Here is a 19,102-nt window from a genome sequence, read left to right as displayed (position 1 = left end):
TTTAATGTTCTGTTTTAAAACATTAGATTATGAAAAGGTACAAATATGTATTTTTTCACCTGGGAAAAGGTACACAATTGGACCCTAAAACCACTGCTGTACCTTTGAGGAAACATTTACATGGCTTCTACCTTAATGAACGGAAAATGATGGCTGATCTGTTCTTTCTGATCTGAAAGCTGTCTCACAGGTTGTCAGCAAAAGGTGAACCTCAATATATATCCTCAGTTTCTAGTTATTTCTCATGTCTTACTTTAGGTCACTGCATTATTGACACATTACCTAATGCAGTCTACCACTGTGGGCGCATATTCTTTCACATTTAAATGTGACTCTTGAGTTACTGCTAGTTTGAACATGAAGAGCTAGCTGTTAATTGGCTAAAACATCTAAGGCATGTGCTTTTTACAACCTTTCAATCAAGGAGAGAAGTGTGAGGCCTTATCAACCGATGATCAAGAATATTCAACATCCAACTTTGTCACACTGAAATACACTACAGTGGCCACATTATATTTCAGTGTGACTTGCTGTATTTTGTGTATGTGAACAGAGAAAACTTGTGTGAAGGTACTGGTCTATGTGTTCTGGGAATGCAATAAGGGAACTTATCCTTTCCCCACCATCTCATGATGAACAAGACAACATTTGTCCTCTAATTTGTAGTGTAGGCCTATGAAGGCCACACCACAGTGTGTAAAATTAGAGTTTATAATTTGGAGAGTGAGAGAGGGTGAAGGAAGGGCAGAATGAAGCCATGCACACACAAACACACACACGCATGTGTCACAGTAATCGTTGACTGAAAATAATAAACTCATAATTCAAGTGAGTTTTGTGTAGACAAAGAGATTATTCAGATTTCTAAATATGTTTAACTCTGTTTATTGTTTCATACAAGACACTCCATGTAAACAGTTTAAATTGCAACAATCTATCCATTAGTTACACAGTATGACACAGCCCGGTTTTGTGGTCATGGATTAATGGTAGCTTATAACTAAACTGTAACGTCAGTGGTGATTTACCAATGAAAATCCTTATTAGTCTAGACTTAGGATTTTGGTCTGGGAAACCAAGACCGGGTTCTTGAGGCTTAATATTATGCAGTAGTTTTTGAGTCATATGCCACTCTTTAAGCAGCCCATTAGGAGTTTTCTTTTGCTATCCCATGGGTCAAATAAAACATCAAGCTTCATAATCATTTAATAACACTAGCAGTGGGAACATAACGGTCATCACTAAAGAGCAGGGACAAAGTAGCTCTTGTGGTTTTCCGTAAGAACTGAATGAACTGAGCAAGGACATCCAGCTCATTCCCTGCCAGACTTGCCAGCTTAAAAAGGCACAAAAGGCTTTAAAATCTTTGATTTCCCAGTTCTTTGGACCACCATTCTCTCAAGTCAAGTGAATGTATTTGTTTCCTTGATGAAAATAAAACAAAAAATAAATAAATAAAAAACAGCACAGACCAGCATGCATTTCATGCTGATTCAGCTGGTCTCCCCAGCATGGTCATGGTCAAAACACATGGTTGTGGTGGTGATCAGCTTATCAACTTCCATTGCTGCTGACCAGCATACCAGCATCCAAAACACAACATATGCTGGTCTATGCTGGTTTCTCAGGAGGGTTGTCCTTCTTGAAGTTACAGAATGGTAAGCCGTTTTTACTGTCATGGCGGAATCACCCACCATAGCGGGGGCTGTTAGCAGGTAGGCCACTTTAGAGTGGCCTTTCGCTCAATTTAATTGCTCGAAAAAATCTCTAGGCTGTTGAAATATATCAGGCTAAATTTAATCACGATTTGCTGATTCAGTTCCTAAAACTTTTCATTGTACGTCTGTTGCTGGGGGAAGAAAGAGATTTTTTTCCTTCTTCAACTGGGGCGGGAACTTGTGACTCACTAACTTCCTTGCTAAGCGCATGGAGCTGAGGACACGGATCACTCTCCGTCTGTCTGGGCAGAAAACACAGCGGCTCACTCCTGCAGGCTGCGGCCGAGAAAGCAAGACGGGAATAGGCACTGAAGGACGACCAAACACAGCTCCTTTTGAATATCCGAGAGCAAAGCGGCAACAGGGAAGCCGTGACAGACAGTATCTAGGCAGCTTTTCTAGGTAAGCGCGATGACTTTTTTCCTCCCCTCAGATCTCTCTGTCTCTTCACCTGGGCTCACCGAGTCAGGCGTCTGATCACAGTGTATTCTGTTCATCACTCGGTAACCGGAGGCGGTTGTACATCTTTACCTCGTATCTCTGGAGACTTTGTGATATACAGACTAGTTTGGATTGCTTAGTTAATGAGTAATAACGGTGTGGTCCATTTCACTGCTACAAGTCTTCTGTTTTCTTTGTTTTCTTTCTTTTTTTCTTTTTTGTTTATGCTGTTCCTTTGGAAAATTATTGCCCAGTTTATGTTCTTTTTGTAGACTATGTCAGTCCAGCTGAGAAGACACATAAACCTTTCCTTCTTTTCCTTCACTTACAGAAAATAGTCTTGTCTTTTGATCAACAACAAAGTTGACACACAGAATGTATTCATTAGTCTAATTGTTGTTGCACCCTAAGAATGTTTATAGGATTCACTAATGAACCAGAGGCCTGACTCAGCTCTATGATATAATACTATTCTAATGATATTCTGTTCATAATCATTTAAAGATTGAGATTTCACAATGTAGGGGTGCCTGCTGTTGAATGTTTTAAGTTTTTTTGAGTTGTGTCAGAGGAAAGTCCAAGTCAGAACTTGACTGCTGACTTCTGGAATATACCACATTCTATGATGCAACTTCTCTCCACCCCATTGTAAATAATGATCATGTGCGCCTATTTTAAGGCCGCACAAAAAGGAAGTGGAACCATCATCCATATTGATTTATCAAGACACACCTGGAATTGAGCAGGTATTAATGACTGACTTATGAGTCATGAAGATCAGTAGTCTGCACATTAGTTAATCACATTTCCTGCAGTATAACTCACAGTACCAGTCTGCAGTGTGAAGAATTTAACAATGCTAATGATTTCACTTTATCCAGGCTCTTTGTGCCTGTACACAGAAGGAAAGAGTAAACGCGTTAAGACTGAGGGAACATAAAGAAGAGAGAAACTGTAAGGGCCTAAATGTCTCATCAATAACCGTAAAAGGAATTGATGGTTTTGGACAGATGGAGCCAACACAGGAAAAGCAACTGTGTGCTCTGGGCTTGTTTTCACTCTCTGTCCAGTCTCTCATGCATAGCCACTGTTCAGGGGCATCCTGTGCACATCACAGCTGGCCAGACAGTTTTAGCGTACCCCCAGTGAACACATTCAAAGGGCGGTTCTACTGGTTTGTGACAGGGCACTCCTCTAAGAGGCACGTTTTAAGTGTATTCAATAAAACTCTAAAGAACCTTAAGACAGATTACATTCCTATCCTTTGCCAACCTCTTTCGAGTCCATTCATTACTCTGAAAAGAAGGAGTTCAGAAGTAATTGTTGGAAAGCTACTTTAAATCATCCCTTTGAAACTGAGTCAAGTTCTAGCCCTCTCATATACGTGGCACAAAATTCCTGAGCCATCAGTGTACTTCACACACACAGAATGCCTGGTTTCACAAAGACTGTAGACTTTGTATTCCCACCCAAGATCCTGTTTGCAAAAAAGTAGTCTTTTAAAGCTGGTTTTCTCTCCTTTTGATTGAGGTGTTGGAGTCAGGACCTGATTGTGTATGCTATGTGGAATATTCAGTTGGATATGAACAGTAGTAAGTATGGAATGTATGAGTAGTAAAGTGTGGTTGCCTGTGAGTTGGGAATGGAGTTATTTCCTATTCTGGTACTGTAGGCATGTGGCCAGCCATGTGACTAGCCATTAGCTAGTATGTGACGAACAAGTGTACTAGGGCGTGCAAGGCAGTGACAAAGATGGCATCTGAACGATCCTGTGCATAGTAATGGTGTAATTATTCCCCATCACTACATACATAAAATTTGAATATACTACTTAATGCACCAGTGGTTGGATAGTAACTCATCAGTCCATAAACTGACTTCCAGATTTGAACTACGATAGTGTCTCTTTTTTCTGACTGTTCATGGCAAGGCTTTCTTCCCAAGGATAGCACAGTGTCTGACATTTTCTGTGGTGCAAGCTGTTTTAACACTCTGTTCTTTTAATGATGGACCTTTTGTTAAATCCTCTGTGCTGGGGTAATGAGTCAAAAAGTCTATAAAATCTCCATCCCGCCATCCCCCATGTAATTTCAGTGTCTGGTATTTGAGTCCTGACAGAAGTTGAGGGAGGTTGAAAATGCATCTGTTTGCATTTTCTCTCTCTCCCTCTTCTGTGCAGTGTCAAGGCTATGAGACTCCGGTGAGCCTTGACCATGGTCACATTCTTTTAGAGCAGCCTGTTTTTCTAAGGTTAGCCGCTCTCAAGCACTGTACTGCTGCCATCTGTCGTGTGACTCTAAAGAGAGAGCAGAGTTATACATGGAGGCTTTTCCTTTTTTATTTGCCCTGATTTCATTGAATAAGAGAGTCTAGTCTTGATGGGTGGTGAGGAGTTGAGTTTCATTGGCCCCTGTTTCTGATGAAGATGACAAGCTGTTGAACATGTTGCTCGTTGTTATTCTGTTTACATGGAGCGTGGTTGTCTTTTTTTGTGAATTCCACAGTAAATCATTGCAAACCCCAACTTGTTACTAGGAATGAGTTGGCTCAGACTTCAGGCGGTTGTGAAAAACAGTGCTCAAATGACAACTAACATCTGTGCGTCCTCTGACCATCAAGCTTTCAGATCATCAGAAATGATTTTGCTTGTATACTCTTCATTGGTTTTCTGTCGTTTGTGCCTTAGAAGGTGAATACAACTACTTCTGCAGAGGATGTGTGAACGTTGAGTGTGCTGCTAAGTGTGCTGGCTAGATCTACATAAAAACAGGTTGTTTTATCTTTTGTAGTCCACCGCTTCATTTCCTCGTTTGTATCCCCCCCACTCACTTGAGTGAAATAGCATGGGGGGCACGTGTCTGGTGGCTGAAGGCCTGGTGCAGTTGTGAATGGTGGGAAGTGACCTCAGGTTTCCTGCGTTGGGCTCCAGGTGCTGCGACGCTGCTCCGAGCGGCTGGTGGCTTCCTCCCTGGCTGAGGGAGAATGAATGGCTGAAATCAGATCCTTTTCAGCAGGGCCCCCTGGGAGGCAGTGTGCTGCTCAGCCTCAGTCACCGCTCTCCTGTTTGTTTATTCTTTCTCTCCCTTCCTCTTGCTCGCCTTGGTGTCCACATGGACATTGGGTCGTTACAAGTTGTGTCGCTTCCCTTCTGGTTTGAGCCAGTTCTTTTGTTTTTGACTAACTCTTTGCAGTTGCACACATTTGTTTATGCAAGTCTTTCAAACGTACCGTGAAGTGCTCTAAACTTCATGAAATTAATTAGTGTGGTTGTGTGCAACAGGGCTATGCAATATGGTGCAATATCAAGGCACTTACAGTGAATTTTATTCAGTGTTTCACAAATAACTGCTGCACAGAATGCAGTTAAACAGGGCTTATTATCCTCTCTTTGTAATAAAACATGCAGATTTTCAGTGTTTTTTACATACTGATGATATTTATGATTAGGGCTGTATGATAAATCAAATTTTTATTGATGTTGCGATATGAGTTTTTGCAGTAAACACTTTGTTAGAGTAGAGGTGGCAGAACAGATTGTTTGAAGCCTAATGAGTGTTTCTTTGCGGTGGGATTGAATCCTGCTATCCCATGTGGGGGACGAGTAACAGCTTAACCACTAAGTCAGTTCCCACACTCAGTATTGTTTTAAGTGTGCGAGGCAGTAATGGCTACTGCCGCAACAAACTAAGCAAAAATGAAGAAATAAATAAATTGAATTATGTATTCATTCTTGTGTGTCTATTTAAAAAAATAAATATATATTTATTAGTTTTTATAGCCTTTACGGAAAAGCTGTTGAGGTAATGCTGACTGTGCCTTTCAGTGCACAAAATAATGTGCTTGCACTTCTGATGCAAGTAGCTATTAGTATTTCATTTTCTTTTAATTTTGCAGAATAGTGAATGGTACTTTTGTATTTTGCTATTTATATTATTATTTTAAAGGAGAAAAGGAGAGGTTAGTTAGATTTCTGTTCACACATTTAAAAAAGTTTGTATTTGTGTTGTATTCAGTCATTTGCACACTATTTTTATAATTTATCACTTTACTTATCGTTATCATAATATCAGACAACTTTATCAAACATTACATTTAAAGGCATAATGTACAGCACTATTTATGATGCAACGAAACAGCATATTGTTTATCACAATAGCAAAATTTATCACGATAACAATAAAATCTTGTCACATTACCACCTCTGTGTAGGATACAGGATGCACATTTAGCAATAAATAAGTGAAACCAAAGTGATTATGTCAAGAACTGTAGGATGTATTCTTGATAGGTGAAGCCAGGCATCTGTGCCTACTGCCCCACTCACCACCAACTAATACAGACAATATTGCATCTACATTGCTATAAAGATGATGCAGTGCATATAATCTGTTCTCAGAGTTCATTTATAGTTTATTTTTGCTTGGACCCTGATTAGTTAAATTCAAATCAACCAAGAATTAAAATAATCATATCTCTAGAATGGATAAGAAAAAAGTCCAGTCATTTGAACATGAGCGCTCAAAGCCCCTCCTGTCCCCCTTTATTCTGATCAGATGCACTCAGGTAGTGGCCTCCATGAAAGATGGTAAATGAGAGACCCTCAAAAGAGACTTAGGTTATAGAAGTATGTAATAAAACTTTGGATCTGCTGATGGGTCCTGGCCATGTAAGAGGTTAATACAGCAATAGGCTAGTAGATAGTAAAAAAAGTGTGCCCCCCATTTTGCAGTCCATGCTATATGTGGCAGTAGACTTTTAAGTCTGTATTGTAGTCTGACCACTGAACACATGGCTGTATCTTTAGCAGCAGCTGTTACAGCATACATTTAACATCCATTGATATCTCAGTCACCCACCCACAGCCCACGTCCAGGCCCTGATTCGCCTTGCTGGTCCTAGAAACCTAAAGGGGATTGATTGGATCAATAAGATGTGCAGTCACCCAAAGTGAGACAAATTTTGTCTGCTGCTTTTCCACCTCACATGACTAAGAGGCTCTCCTGAGCCAGAGGAAAATGCAGTGTTATCTTACTGTGAGAGAGACACGCTCGATCCTGCACGCTAGTAATCATGATGTTGCATATAGTGCTGGGATACCAGTGCCCTGCTAGCCCCAACTTGTAACACTCACAAAAGATTTGCTTGGTTGGCACTCTCAGAGTTACTACTGTCGAGCAGACTGTAAAATTTTCCTAGAGTCTCAGGGTGAAATAAATGTGGGTGACTGTTGAGTGTGCTATAAAAGTCTGGTCCAAAGCAAATAATAATTGAGGTTTAAAGGAGTTAGAACACCATGGGGACTGATCCAGTACAAATTGCTGAAGGATTGCCAATGCACTAGTGATATGTTGAAAAAAGTCTATGAATGAGAATATGGAGTATTGCTTGCATTGGCAGGCTGGCAGGTAATATTTATTAATATCTAATAAATAATTGATTTTAAAAGTACTGCCCTATGTTAGTCTCTTTATTCTTGGAGATTCAGTGATGATTCTGCTGTTTGGTGTTTGTTTTTTGGTCTTTATCCTAGATTTACATTGCCTGTATGGATGGGAAGGTATAGCTATGTCTGTAAATGACGTTGATTAGACTGGCTTTCTAGCCATTTCACTATGGCACAGTACACTTGAAAGTGTTAATTCACAAGCTTTGTGTGGGAAGCAGAACCAGGCTGTTTTATTTTGGACCTGAAGTCAGTGGTAGGTGCCAGTGTCATTCTGCAATAAGGCATTAACATGCATTAATCACAGTCCCGACATGTTGCAAGAATGGAGCTCACTCCCACAGATCCTGCGGTTTGTTCCACAGCCCTGCCATCACTACTTTGTGTCAGGAAAAGTCTGCCCACCTCCCCCTCAGCACACACATGCACACAGTTAAAGATGGTGCCAAGACTGGATTATTAGTGCTGATTACTTCCCAACACTTAATTAGCCTCCACATCTGTATGGCATGAGAGCAAATGACTGTGACATCATGGGAGATGAGGCATAATCGGGGGAACGACGCACGTGTTTCCATTTTATGAGAGAGAGGGTCTGTGTGTGTGTGCGTGTCTGTGTGGTTGCATGTGTTGACGTATGGCTGAGTTTTGTTATTTTTGGAGGTCCAAACAAACCTAGACTTTAACAGCAGACGACCTGTTATAATCTTCAGTTGTGCACAATGGACTGGCTCACCCCAGCTGACCCACAGAGCTTGTCTTAGAGGAACGTGTTAAAAGCTGTTCGTTTGGATGCTTCAGTGTTTTGGACTCTTCGTCCCTGTTGAATTTATATCAGTGTTTATTTGGTGCACAGCTGTGTGCAAGTGTGTTCCCCACTGTTATGTAAACTCTGCTGAGCCCTTTTGGTGCATTGTGAGCACTGTTCTGCTTTAGGGTTGTGATGATAACACATTTTTAACTTCAAATGTTGAATCAAGTGTAGCATATCAGTATCAAGTGTAGCTGCACAATAACAAATGAAGATAAGTCCTAAAACAAAACTTTGGTAAAAATGAATTAAAAAACAAAACAATCATCAAATATTCATCATGATCTCCATCTTAAAACAACATAAAAATGGGTTATGCTTCATGTGTAATATTTCCTGGGGCAAAAGGTCACATATGTCACTAAATAAAACTATATGTTTTACTAGGCTTGAATGATTTGGAGAAACTACATACTTACGTGTTTCTGACCATTATTGCAATTGTGTTTTAAAAGCAGTTGTCCTCTTTTAATTTAATTCCCAGGGCTATTTTTTGTTTGTTTGTTTTGACCAATATATCCACTTTTTTTCTGGCGTAAGGCTTGAGCGGTGAATTTAGTGTGCCAGACCACCAGTTTACAAGATCTTGCGTTAAGTTAAATTTCCCCTCTTAAAAATAAAATTGCAGCTCTTGTGATTTTAAAATTGCATTTAAATTGCATTTTTAATATAAAAGCAATGCTTTGTTCAGCCCTTTGTTATACATATGTTAATAAGCACATATCTAAAAGATACCTACATAAATATATCTAGCATGCACTAATCTTTTTATTGCTTTTAAATTAGAATCTCAATTCAAATCGCAAGAGCTGCAATTTTAATTATAGCTTTCAAGTTGGGGAATTTTTTACCTAATAACATGGAGCTTGTGAACTGCCTGTGGATGAGTTAGATCAGTCAGGAGTAGCTAAATATCCACATGTTGCATACCTGACAACACACCTGGTCGTCTGGACCAGTTACTACATTCAGCACTTGACCCTGAAACCAGAAAAAGTGGAATTGCTCTTCTGGACCTTAATTTATAGAAAATAATCACAGTTTCATTTGCAGGCACAATACTGATCCAAAAATTGGGTTTACATACTTTTCCAAAATTGTTAAGCCCTCTTGTCAACATAATGTTAGTCTGTTTAAAGAACACATTGTCCAGTACTAGTCAGGCTTCAGCAGTGTTGCTCCTTATTGTGCAATTCAGTGTGCTGCTGCAAGAGATGAAGAACGTTCTTCAAAGGCAGTGGGCTGAGACAAGCCAGCCACGCTATGAGGGATGAGGTGTCGGCTGCAAACCGGTTGCTAGACCATAAACAGCAGTGCATAAGCCTAGACATCTTCTCCAGCATACACACTGCCCAGTGTTTATTGGCACCCTCTGGGCATGGGCTGGCACTGAATCATGAGGGCTTTAGAGGGTGGCAGTGTTCCGTAGAGAGGAGAGATATAGCGAAGGTAATTGTTGCCTCTCTTTTCGGAACACCTTGACAGGAGTCTCTCTCTCTCTGTCCCTCTCTCTCTTTGTCTCTCAGACCCTTACTGGGCTTCTCACAGGAGCCCATAAATGGGAGAAAGTGTCCTTGGCGTGTCTATAAAAGGACGGTGGCTTGTGGATGAGAGGATGGAGCTGATTTAGAGCAGAAGGCCTGTAAGAGAGCTCAGGAGAGGGCTTCACAGATCTCTGTGCCAGGACAGGAGAGGCTACAAGGGCATGAGTGAAAAGGAGAGAAGTGCTGTCAGGAAGATGTTGACAAGACTACCTTGAGCGTACAGTCACTGCTTTTAAGTCATGTCCATCAACAGGTGGTCAAGACAGAGCTTCATCAGAATGAACCACTCTCTGTAACAGTGATGTCAGATGCAGGCCTTTGCAACTAGCTGATGAATTAAATGAGGTACAGTGCTACACTCTGAAGTGCTATGGCTCATCACCTCTGTCCTGCTCTACAACACTGATAATATATCATGTTGTTAAAATTGTCATTTGGACATTTTGTGATTCCAATTGTGTTTCCCAAATCAAATACTTAGTCTGTGGTCATTTGTATTTTATTCTCTCACTCTAGACCGTTACACTCTCCTCTAGGCAACACTGTAACGTTCCCATTCCCATTATCATCTTCAGTGATAGATATAAATCTCATTAGACCTGAGAGCAGAGGAGGCTCCACACCAAGTTTGTGTCGCTGATATTATCTGTTTTTCACAGACCCAGCTCTGGAGAGTGACTAGAGCCATGACCCTTGAGGAGGTTCTTAAAAGGAAGACACTGCACTTTGTCCTCTTCAGCTCATCTGTCTTCATTATATTTTGAAGCCTAATGCAGATGTGCTTTCATAAACCAAAAGAATTAGTTTTAATCATCTTTATTGCAGTGCAAGCACAAGGCTGACAAAGTTTTGTCTCGAAGGGCCATACTTATCAAAAGAGCTTAGAAAAAGCAGCACAGTATACCAACTTCATGTTGTTCTGTGGCTTATGCTGCACTTGGAGACCAGTCGTCTATTAGCCACTAAAAATCTTCTGAATTTATTTGCAGTTTCCTCTACCATTTCCTTAACAGACACTAACAAAATCTCTAGTAGGGCAGTGACATCAGAAATTATTATGGTTTTAAAACTAAATGTCAATATGGCAATTTAATATTGGCAGATGGAGATTCTCTTACAAATCTAATGCCTGTATCTTATATCACTGTTTATGTTTTGGCTTTAGCTACTCTGCTATGCTTGGCTCAGCTGAGAGCTTGGTTTAGGTGAGACAGTAGTTCAGCATCTATGTGCAACAAGGACACTGTATGACAAAATCTATATTTTGGATGATTGATAATGAGAGTTCCAAAAAGCCTTTTAGAGAAACTGGCCTCTCTCTCTCTGTCTCCGATGACTGTCTTTACGTCTGGCTTTTGGTCTGTTTAGCTGTCTGCATATTAATTTATCTGTGGTGAGCTGCTCCACTCATGCTGTGCTCTGTCTTAAGTATGCACCACTGCACTATTGCATTCAGTTTGTCAAGTAAATCAGTTTTAATAAGTGGAAAAGATTAAGCATCCTCATGGTGACTACATTGCATTATTGGGGAATCTCCACTGTTAACCAGACAAAGGGATTTGACAGAGAATAGAGAATATGTGACCATTTCAAACCAGTATTATGCCATTTCCATGACTTTAGTGAGGGGGTGTTTGAGTTTGACTAGCAGTAAGATTGAAACATCTGATTGGACATCTACATAATTTATCCTTGTTATCTGTGTTTACCAAACTACCCTCACTCACACTGTTTATTCAAACGCAAAAAAAAAGACTTTGCATTTTATCACTGCCAGTGAATTAGCCACCAAGACAAATGGTGTTTTGCATTGCTGCATGATAAAGAGTGTACCATGTGACACAGAGAGATAACAACATGATGGATTGTAGCTCCTCTTCCTCTGCGAAGTCAAAAAACAGTTTCTTAACTTGTGTTTACCCTCAGAACCCCAAGAGCTATGCATACCTGTAACGAAAGAGCTGTTCCCACTATTCATGCATTATAACTGTAATTACTCATGGTGGAGATTTTTCACACACTGATATTTGATACTCCTTCATGACCTAAACTCATGCAGCCTGACAAGGTAACCACTCCTTTTGTCTAGAACAGTGAGGTTGATGTAATGTTGACCAATATCATGCACGTTAACCCACTGAATGCCTTATTTAAAAATAAATACACAGAGATGAATGTTGCCCTTTGGTAGTCATCAGTCTCTGGCTTAAGGAAAATAGCATAAGGGCTGAGCTTAAGACAATGGAGATTGCAGTGCAGTGAATGGAGGAAAAGCCAGTCCAGCCGTAGGCAGTGGGAGCAGGAGCCAGTGCTGGTTGTGTGCATATGAGGTAATGTCTCTCCCCCTCGCTGGCACACGCGTGGCCCTGTGTCTTAGACTGCAGGACGATGGAGGGAGCTAAAGTGGGGGATGGGGCCATGGCAGTTTGATTTATAGACACCTTTGAAGTGAGCTCATTTCAGCCACACGGCCTGCCTTCTGCGTTTCGGAGCCTGGGGCGTACTCCCCAGCATATAGAGATGGAAAACAAGACCCCCGCAGGTCAGCGGCCTGAACAGCCATCCAAATTCATGTGTACAATTCATCAGAATATATGTGGCCTCATGATAAAAACAAGTAAGCAAAGGCCTTTTCTTTAGGGCTCATTTTTCTGCATGTGGCATTTTCCCCTTTGAATGTTAGAGAAAAACATGGAGGAAAAAAAGAATGGATGAAGGCATTCCAGTTTTAACGAGTTCATTGAGAGTCATAAAGAGGAGTAGGGGAGACATGTTTAAGCCCAAACCAGCAACCAATTACAGAGAACACCTTTCATGTTTTTCTTCAGCGATCGTTCAAAAGAAAAGTTTGTTTATATGGTTATGCATGTGTGTCTATGCGTGTGTGTTCAGAATCATTTATGTCATTTCTCAGTGGTTTGAAAAGGTTTGATTGATTTGTTCATGTACAACACTAATGTGTTTATAATAGTGGTTAGCTGTCAGTCCTGTGCACAGTCATGTTGGCTAAGTGAAATAAATGAAATAGTATTTGATGGATGCAAGGCCTTATGGGCTTTCAGTTTTGCCAGTTTTTCCTTGACTCTGCCCTGGAATAGGAATTGTATTATGATTGTATTTATGATGCAGATTCTGATATAGATCACTCCCAAACAAACACAAATATACTGCATACAAACCCTAAGTCACTCTGAGGCTGTAATGAATTCAATACGTATTGAAAAATCAAATTTGAAACGTGGTTTCTTCATAGTTGGCCTGCGATGGACTGGCGACCTGTCCAGGGTGTTTCTTGCCTTCCGCCCAGTGACAGCTGGGATAGGCTCCAGCACCCAACCGCGACCCAGAAGGATAAGCGGTTTAGATGATGATGTGTGTGTGGTTTCTTCATGGTTATCATCTTTCATGGAAATCACTGTCAATGATCAAAACTAAGCATCTGGTTGCATTCTATCAGAGTAAACTAGGAGGGGCTTATGCTATAAATTCACCCATATTTAAATGCCTAGACCTTTCATAAACCTAATTATACATTCTATGGGTGTGATTTTTGGGGTTTATTTTATTAGAAGACAGAGAGGCAGGCAGTTCCATTGCAGGACTTTTATTTATTTGAGCCAAACCAATCGTATACATGTAATATAGAACTGGAGCCTGGTAGAATTGATATTTTTTAAAAATCGAATTAGTTTTGTTATGCCCTTATTGTGTGTGCATGTAAGCTTTGTGTTTGGTTTAAACACTATCATAATTATCATTAACACATTGCACATATTCAGGGCCTTGTTATTTTTGCTAATAATAACTTGCATATTTATAATATATAATTTACATATTTAAAAAATATGCTGTATTGAGACACTACTATATTGTATCAAATCAAAATTTGAATTTTGTGTATTGTTACAACTCTAAGTCTCACCCTACATTAATAGTGCTTGGATGTGCTAGGACTACTCATAATGCAGCCTATAATAACGTTGGATTGAATATAAAATCTGTTTCATTATAAGAGAGGAGTTTCATATAGGACAGGATGGCATGCCTGACTCTGTGATAACTATGTGCAAAATATCATGGCTGGTTTGTTTATTGTATAAAAAGGGGCAGTACTGATTTAAAGTAAATTGCTAACAATTCATTAAACTTATGAGGGTTTTTGGCACGTCCCTCAACAATATTTTGCATGCCAATCATCATTTGGCTGCCATACTGAGGAAGTCATATACTAAAAGATGTTGTTTTCTACTTAAAGGGATTAAACAAAGTTATTTGTGAGTAAATCAATGTGCTGTGCATTTCCTGCATGACTCAAAGGAAAGCCATTAAGAGATAAACAACAAGGGGGTAATAGTGGGGGTGCAGCAGCTGTTTGTAGTGTCTGCTCTTCCTGAACAACTCTTCCATTGTCCCTCGGAACTGTGGCTGCTGCTGTTGTGTTTATTTTGATGTCTTTCAACCCAATAATGTGTATGTTTGAGTGTGCATGCGCATGTGTCTGTTATCAGTTGTCCTCTCACAGTCTGTTTGTTTATACTGTAGTACTGAACACCACTGATGGCATGTTTGCCACATGGTGTGAGATATCTCTGGGGTACAGTTGCAGCTAAGCAGGCGTTTCCACATTGAAGCTATGACAGTCAAATATATTGTTGTATGTTGTCAGTGTATTTCAAAATATAAGTAGAATATATTGTATTCTCAATGTATTCTTTTTTTCTTGTGTGGAGGTAGGCTTTCTGCCACCCCGAGATTAGGTTCGCTGTGTCATTTACAGGATAAATGTAATACCTGTGCGATTAAAAAGCTTCTGTAGACCTAGAAACCGTTCTTCAGATAACCTCAGGTCACCATCCAACAGGAAACCAGCTTTTTTTTGGTCCTACTTCAAAAAAACTGGACAAAGGAAGATATCCACCAAATGTTTTTGACTGTAAAAGATTTTGATGAAGGACATGCTACTCAGCGAAAGTTGAAGGAAGTCTAAAGTTCCAGTTCAGTTATTTCCCTACAGACCCCAATATGCCTTACATTGTTTTCAAATGGCCTGACCTTTTGTTCACATTGCTTACACAGTGTTATTACCATGTTATTACTATATTGTACCTTGGACATTTGACTGTTGACATTGAAATGTGTCATAGATTTACACATATGCAAACATGTATGGCATGTAGTATTATTTAGCTTAGAGAATGTAGTTCTCTTGTCATTTATTTATTTATATACTTACATACTCACTTACTTGCTTAATTTATTAAGTACTTACTTATTGTTCAGTTCACCCTTAATCTGAAACACATTTGATACCCTTGATATCTTCTGATAAATGATGCTAGATTCAGATGATTCAACCACTTACTATATATGCAAGCTATTCCGACCTCTCAGAGCTGGAATGATCAAGGTATACGTCAGTGCTCAACTTTTTATTGCGCTTGGCAGCAGGGCACTGTTTATACGTTGTCAAGGAGAAGAGTCATAAACTCGAAAGAAAAAAGCAGCAGAAAATACTGGAAATGACTTCTAATGGTTATTCATCCCAGTCACTTCCCATCTGGCAGAAGCCCTTCACATTTTCTGGCATATGTTATCTTTTTTCTTCTGGAAGCTCATCTTTGCCATGAGTAGAGAGAGAGGCCCGAGGCAGGGGGGCCTGCTTCCTGCTCTGGTGCTAACAGTTAAGATGGTACGTGACAGCACTGGAGGACAAAATAGTCTCAGCCATTCAAAGTTGGACAAGAGCTCAGTGTGAAAATGCATGGATACGTTCACAGAGAGAGAGAGAGACCAAGAAAGAGAGAGAGCGAAGGAAAATAGATGAAGAAGTAGAGCATAAGCAGGTTTACCACAGTTCTGGTGCATTAACCATAAGGTCAGTCATAGCCATACCCGCAGCCTCTACCAGCAGCCATGTGTCAGGGGTAATTGCTTGCAGTTGTGGTGTGTGATTGCGTGTGGCCACCGTCAAATGGTCAAATTGCTGACCAAGCAACTGCTGCATGTCTGGCTTGGGATTGGTCCGTAGTGCTTCCTGACTTAGTGCTTATACATCAGGATCCAAGTCTAGCCCATCTGGGACTGGCCACGGATTTCAACCCAAATTAGCTGCTTGCACCCAGTGGTTTAGTCTTAGCACTATGGCTTTCAGAATTAGTTTAAGTATTAACAAATGTCAGATGTTCTTCTCACTAGACAGCAAAAATTGGCAAGTTTAAACAAACATTTAGTTTTTCTTAGAGAATGCAAAGAAAATGAATATTTCTTAGTATTCTTTACAATAGTCTAGTATTTTAGTATATCCAATTCCTAAAGCTACATGGTGAGGTTAGGATTGGGAAAAGTTAATTGTTAATATAAAGTATAATGAGAAAGTTTAAAACACACAAATTATACATTTTGAGAAAAAAAGATTTATAATTAGGTTTATATCAAAGAAAACATGTCCTCGTTATTGCCATTAGTTGATGTTGTGAAGATCCAGACCAGAGACCTTGGGGATTTAGACATAACGGGACATCTCTCTGTCGCCTTATAAAGTTGTTGTTATGTCTGGCAGAAGGTACAAATGAGGAGAACAAGCAGACATGGTGTGAAAACAGTGATAGTTTTATCTCTGGACAAACAGGCTAAACTGTCTGAATTTAGATAGAGTGACGGCATGTAACCAAACAGTTTAAGCTATTGCTAAGAGTGATTAACTGATGATTTAATGCCACTAATAATGCCCATAATTCATCTGGCTTTTCTGTAACAGGAGTATTCTTATAGACTTCAGGCAAAGAGAGAAAGAAAGAGAGAGAGAGAGAGAAATGTTTTCCTTGAAGTGCTTCCCAGGATTCTTAACCGGGTGAATGAATTTGGACCCTGCAATTAGACTGTTGTTCTATCAATTTAAACATGGAATTCATGCAAGCCACTGTTGTCATACTGAGCTTATGGTCATTGTCACCCCTCAAAGCTGGGTCTAAGCTCACATTTTCCCTCAGCCAATTACACTAATCGTTCATTTTCCTTATTGCTATTTATTTTTCCTGCTTCTTGAAATACTCTGTGTATATATTTGTCCAAGCATGATTCCACTAGCAACATCAACACACACACCATTGAGACAAGTGCTCTTGGGTTAAAAATCTCTTTGAATCATTATGTAGTGAACCGCCACTCAAATTTAGAAGCCCACCCTTTGCTTCAGGAAATGGTGTACAAATGCCCCTCATATGTGCCAGACCACTACACTGTGTACTTATTTTCTGCCCAGCGTTGGAGGGGGATGGCTCCAGACATCAGACGCGCAGCATTGCCAAACCCCTGCAGTGCTGTGCTCAGTTCAAGGGGCTCCACTGGAAACTCTGAGGCTGGAGCTGCAGCAGGCCACTCAAGTAGCTCTTCCAGCAGATCTGCCAGCTGCTCAGGTCACCATTAACCTTATTCAGCCTTATGTAATAAAGAGCTTCAGTAAGAAAGACACAGTCACTGAACTATGATGGATTTTCCAGCTGAAGGAAGCCTTAAGTTTCTCTTCTCTTCCCTTCTCTTTTCTTTTCTTCTCTCACTCTCACTGTTTCTATATCTTACTCTGTCAAGCCAGAGGTTAAGGCACACTTGAGATGTGGATCTGTTCAGTGTAGGGCATTTAATTGGATCCATTAAAGCAGTGGTTTGGCAAAAACATTTACACAACTTACTGCAAATGTAAGAAATAAACAAATACATGTCTTTCCCTTTGTGCCAGTGCTACAAGGGTAATATAGCTAACAAACAGTGGAAGGTTCTTATTATCAGTTTAGCTTGTAGCCAAACTAACAAAGTAGATTTTGGCCATCAAGATTTTTCAGCTGATCACCTGCATCCAGGGAAAATGGTGCGAATTCGAATTGTAGTTGAACTATTGCTTTAAGCACTACAATGTCAGTAGAGATTTATTTTAAATATGTGCCACAACACCTGATTTCACTGGTTGCACCTGATGTGCAGCGTTCCAGCAAAACACATAGTTTCCAGACTGCAGTCCTGGAGCACAACAGTACTGGCACAGGTTAGCAGTTCCTCTGTTACAGCACGCCTGACCCTAGTGGCCTCAAACTTTCACAGACTGAGGTTTGCTGGAGCTGGAAAAACAGAACTGCAGTTTGAGAAGCTTGTAGAAAGCCTCACTGAGCACCAGGGCTGTGGGGTACACAGTAGTTCTTAGAGATGAAAGCACAAGCCTGTCCTGGACAGTGACGACAATGGCCATGTTTGGTCATAAATCTGCTCTGTATGGTCAGTGGGAAAGGGAGGAGAGTGTGGGCTCATGGGATTAGGATAGTGTTTGTTTATTCTGGGTGGAATAATATCCTCATGGCCTCACGTACAGTCATACAGTGGCCTCTGAACACCCCCTCCCTTCCCCCGGCACCCTACAGCCAAAGGCCTCCTGCAGCTCTCCTGCTCTTTTCAACATTACTCTTAACACTTCATATTCAATACAGTGCAGCATTTCATCAGGCACTCTGCTCCTTGTCCTCTTTCCTCGCTCCTTTCTTTCTCTTCATTCCCCCAACTCTTTCTGCATTCCCTTCACCTGCTAAGCTCTCACCAGCAAATACCACAGGAGAGTGTAGAAAAGACTGCCTTTCCCGCATTCTCCAGGCAGTGACTCTCCAAAACCTACTTTGGCACACTGCAGTCAACTGCATACTTCTGTCAATGGAAACCAGATGTGAAATTGTAATGTATGGCAGTTGTTTTCTCTCTACACAGAGAAATATGTAGGCAAGACCTCTTTTGACCATCTCCTCAGTTATGTATGTAACATAAAGCTGCATCTATTTTCATTTTCATGATTGACCTTGGTGGTAGCAGAAGTCATTTAGAAGAAGGATATTTTAAGAACCTCTAGTGCTGATCTTCTCTTACTCTATATGCCCATATTCAGTGGACCGTTAATTTGGAAATTAATTTGGAATATAACTCGATGTGCACAATAGGAATGGAGTGTGACTGTTGAGTTCACACAGTGAAAGACAGAAAGTGCCCTAACCATTAAATCTAAAGGCAGCTCAGTGTGAAATTTCAAATATTTACACTTTTTGGCAGTGACATAGAATACAGATGTAGTCTAAGAACATGTACATACATATACATACATACATACATACAT

The 19,102-nt window shown here is 40.3% G+C and overlaps 1 protein-coding gene across 1 annotated transcript in view; it reads left to right on the top strand.

Moving 5' to 3' along the window:
* The first annotated feature begins 1,910 nt into the window (after window positions 1-1,910).
* Window positions 1,911-19,102, top strand: part of fhl3a (four and a half LIM domains 3a) — a 34,742-nt gene continuing 17,550 nt past the window's right edge. Inside the window, exon 1 of the mRNA XM_036587435.1 lies at window positions 1,911-2,120. The gene's annotated coding sequence lies outside the window, so the exon portion shown is untranslated. The remainder of the gene's footprint in view (window positions 2,121-19,102) is intronic.

The sequence above is a fragment of the Colossoma macropomum genome, unplaced genomic scaffold (assembly GCF_904425465.1).
Source record: "Colossoma macropomum unplaced genomic scaffold, Colossoma_macropomum, whole genome shotgun sequence".
NCBI lineage: Eukaryota > Metazoa > Chordata > Actinopteri > Characiformes > Serrasalmidae > Colossoma > Colossoma macropomum.
The sequence above is the reverse complement of the archived record's forward strand: the minus strand, read 5'-3'. Positions and strand labels throughout refer to the sequence as shown.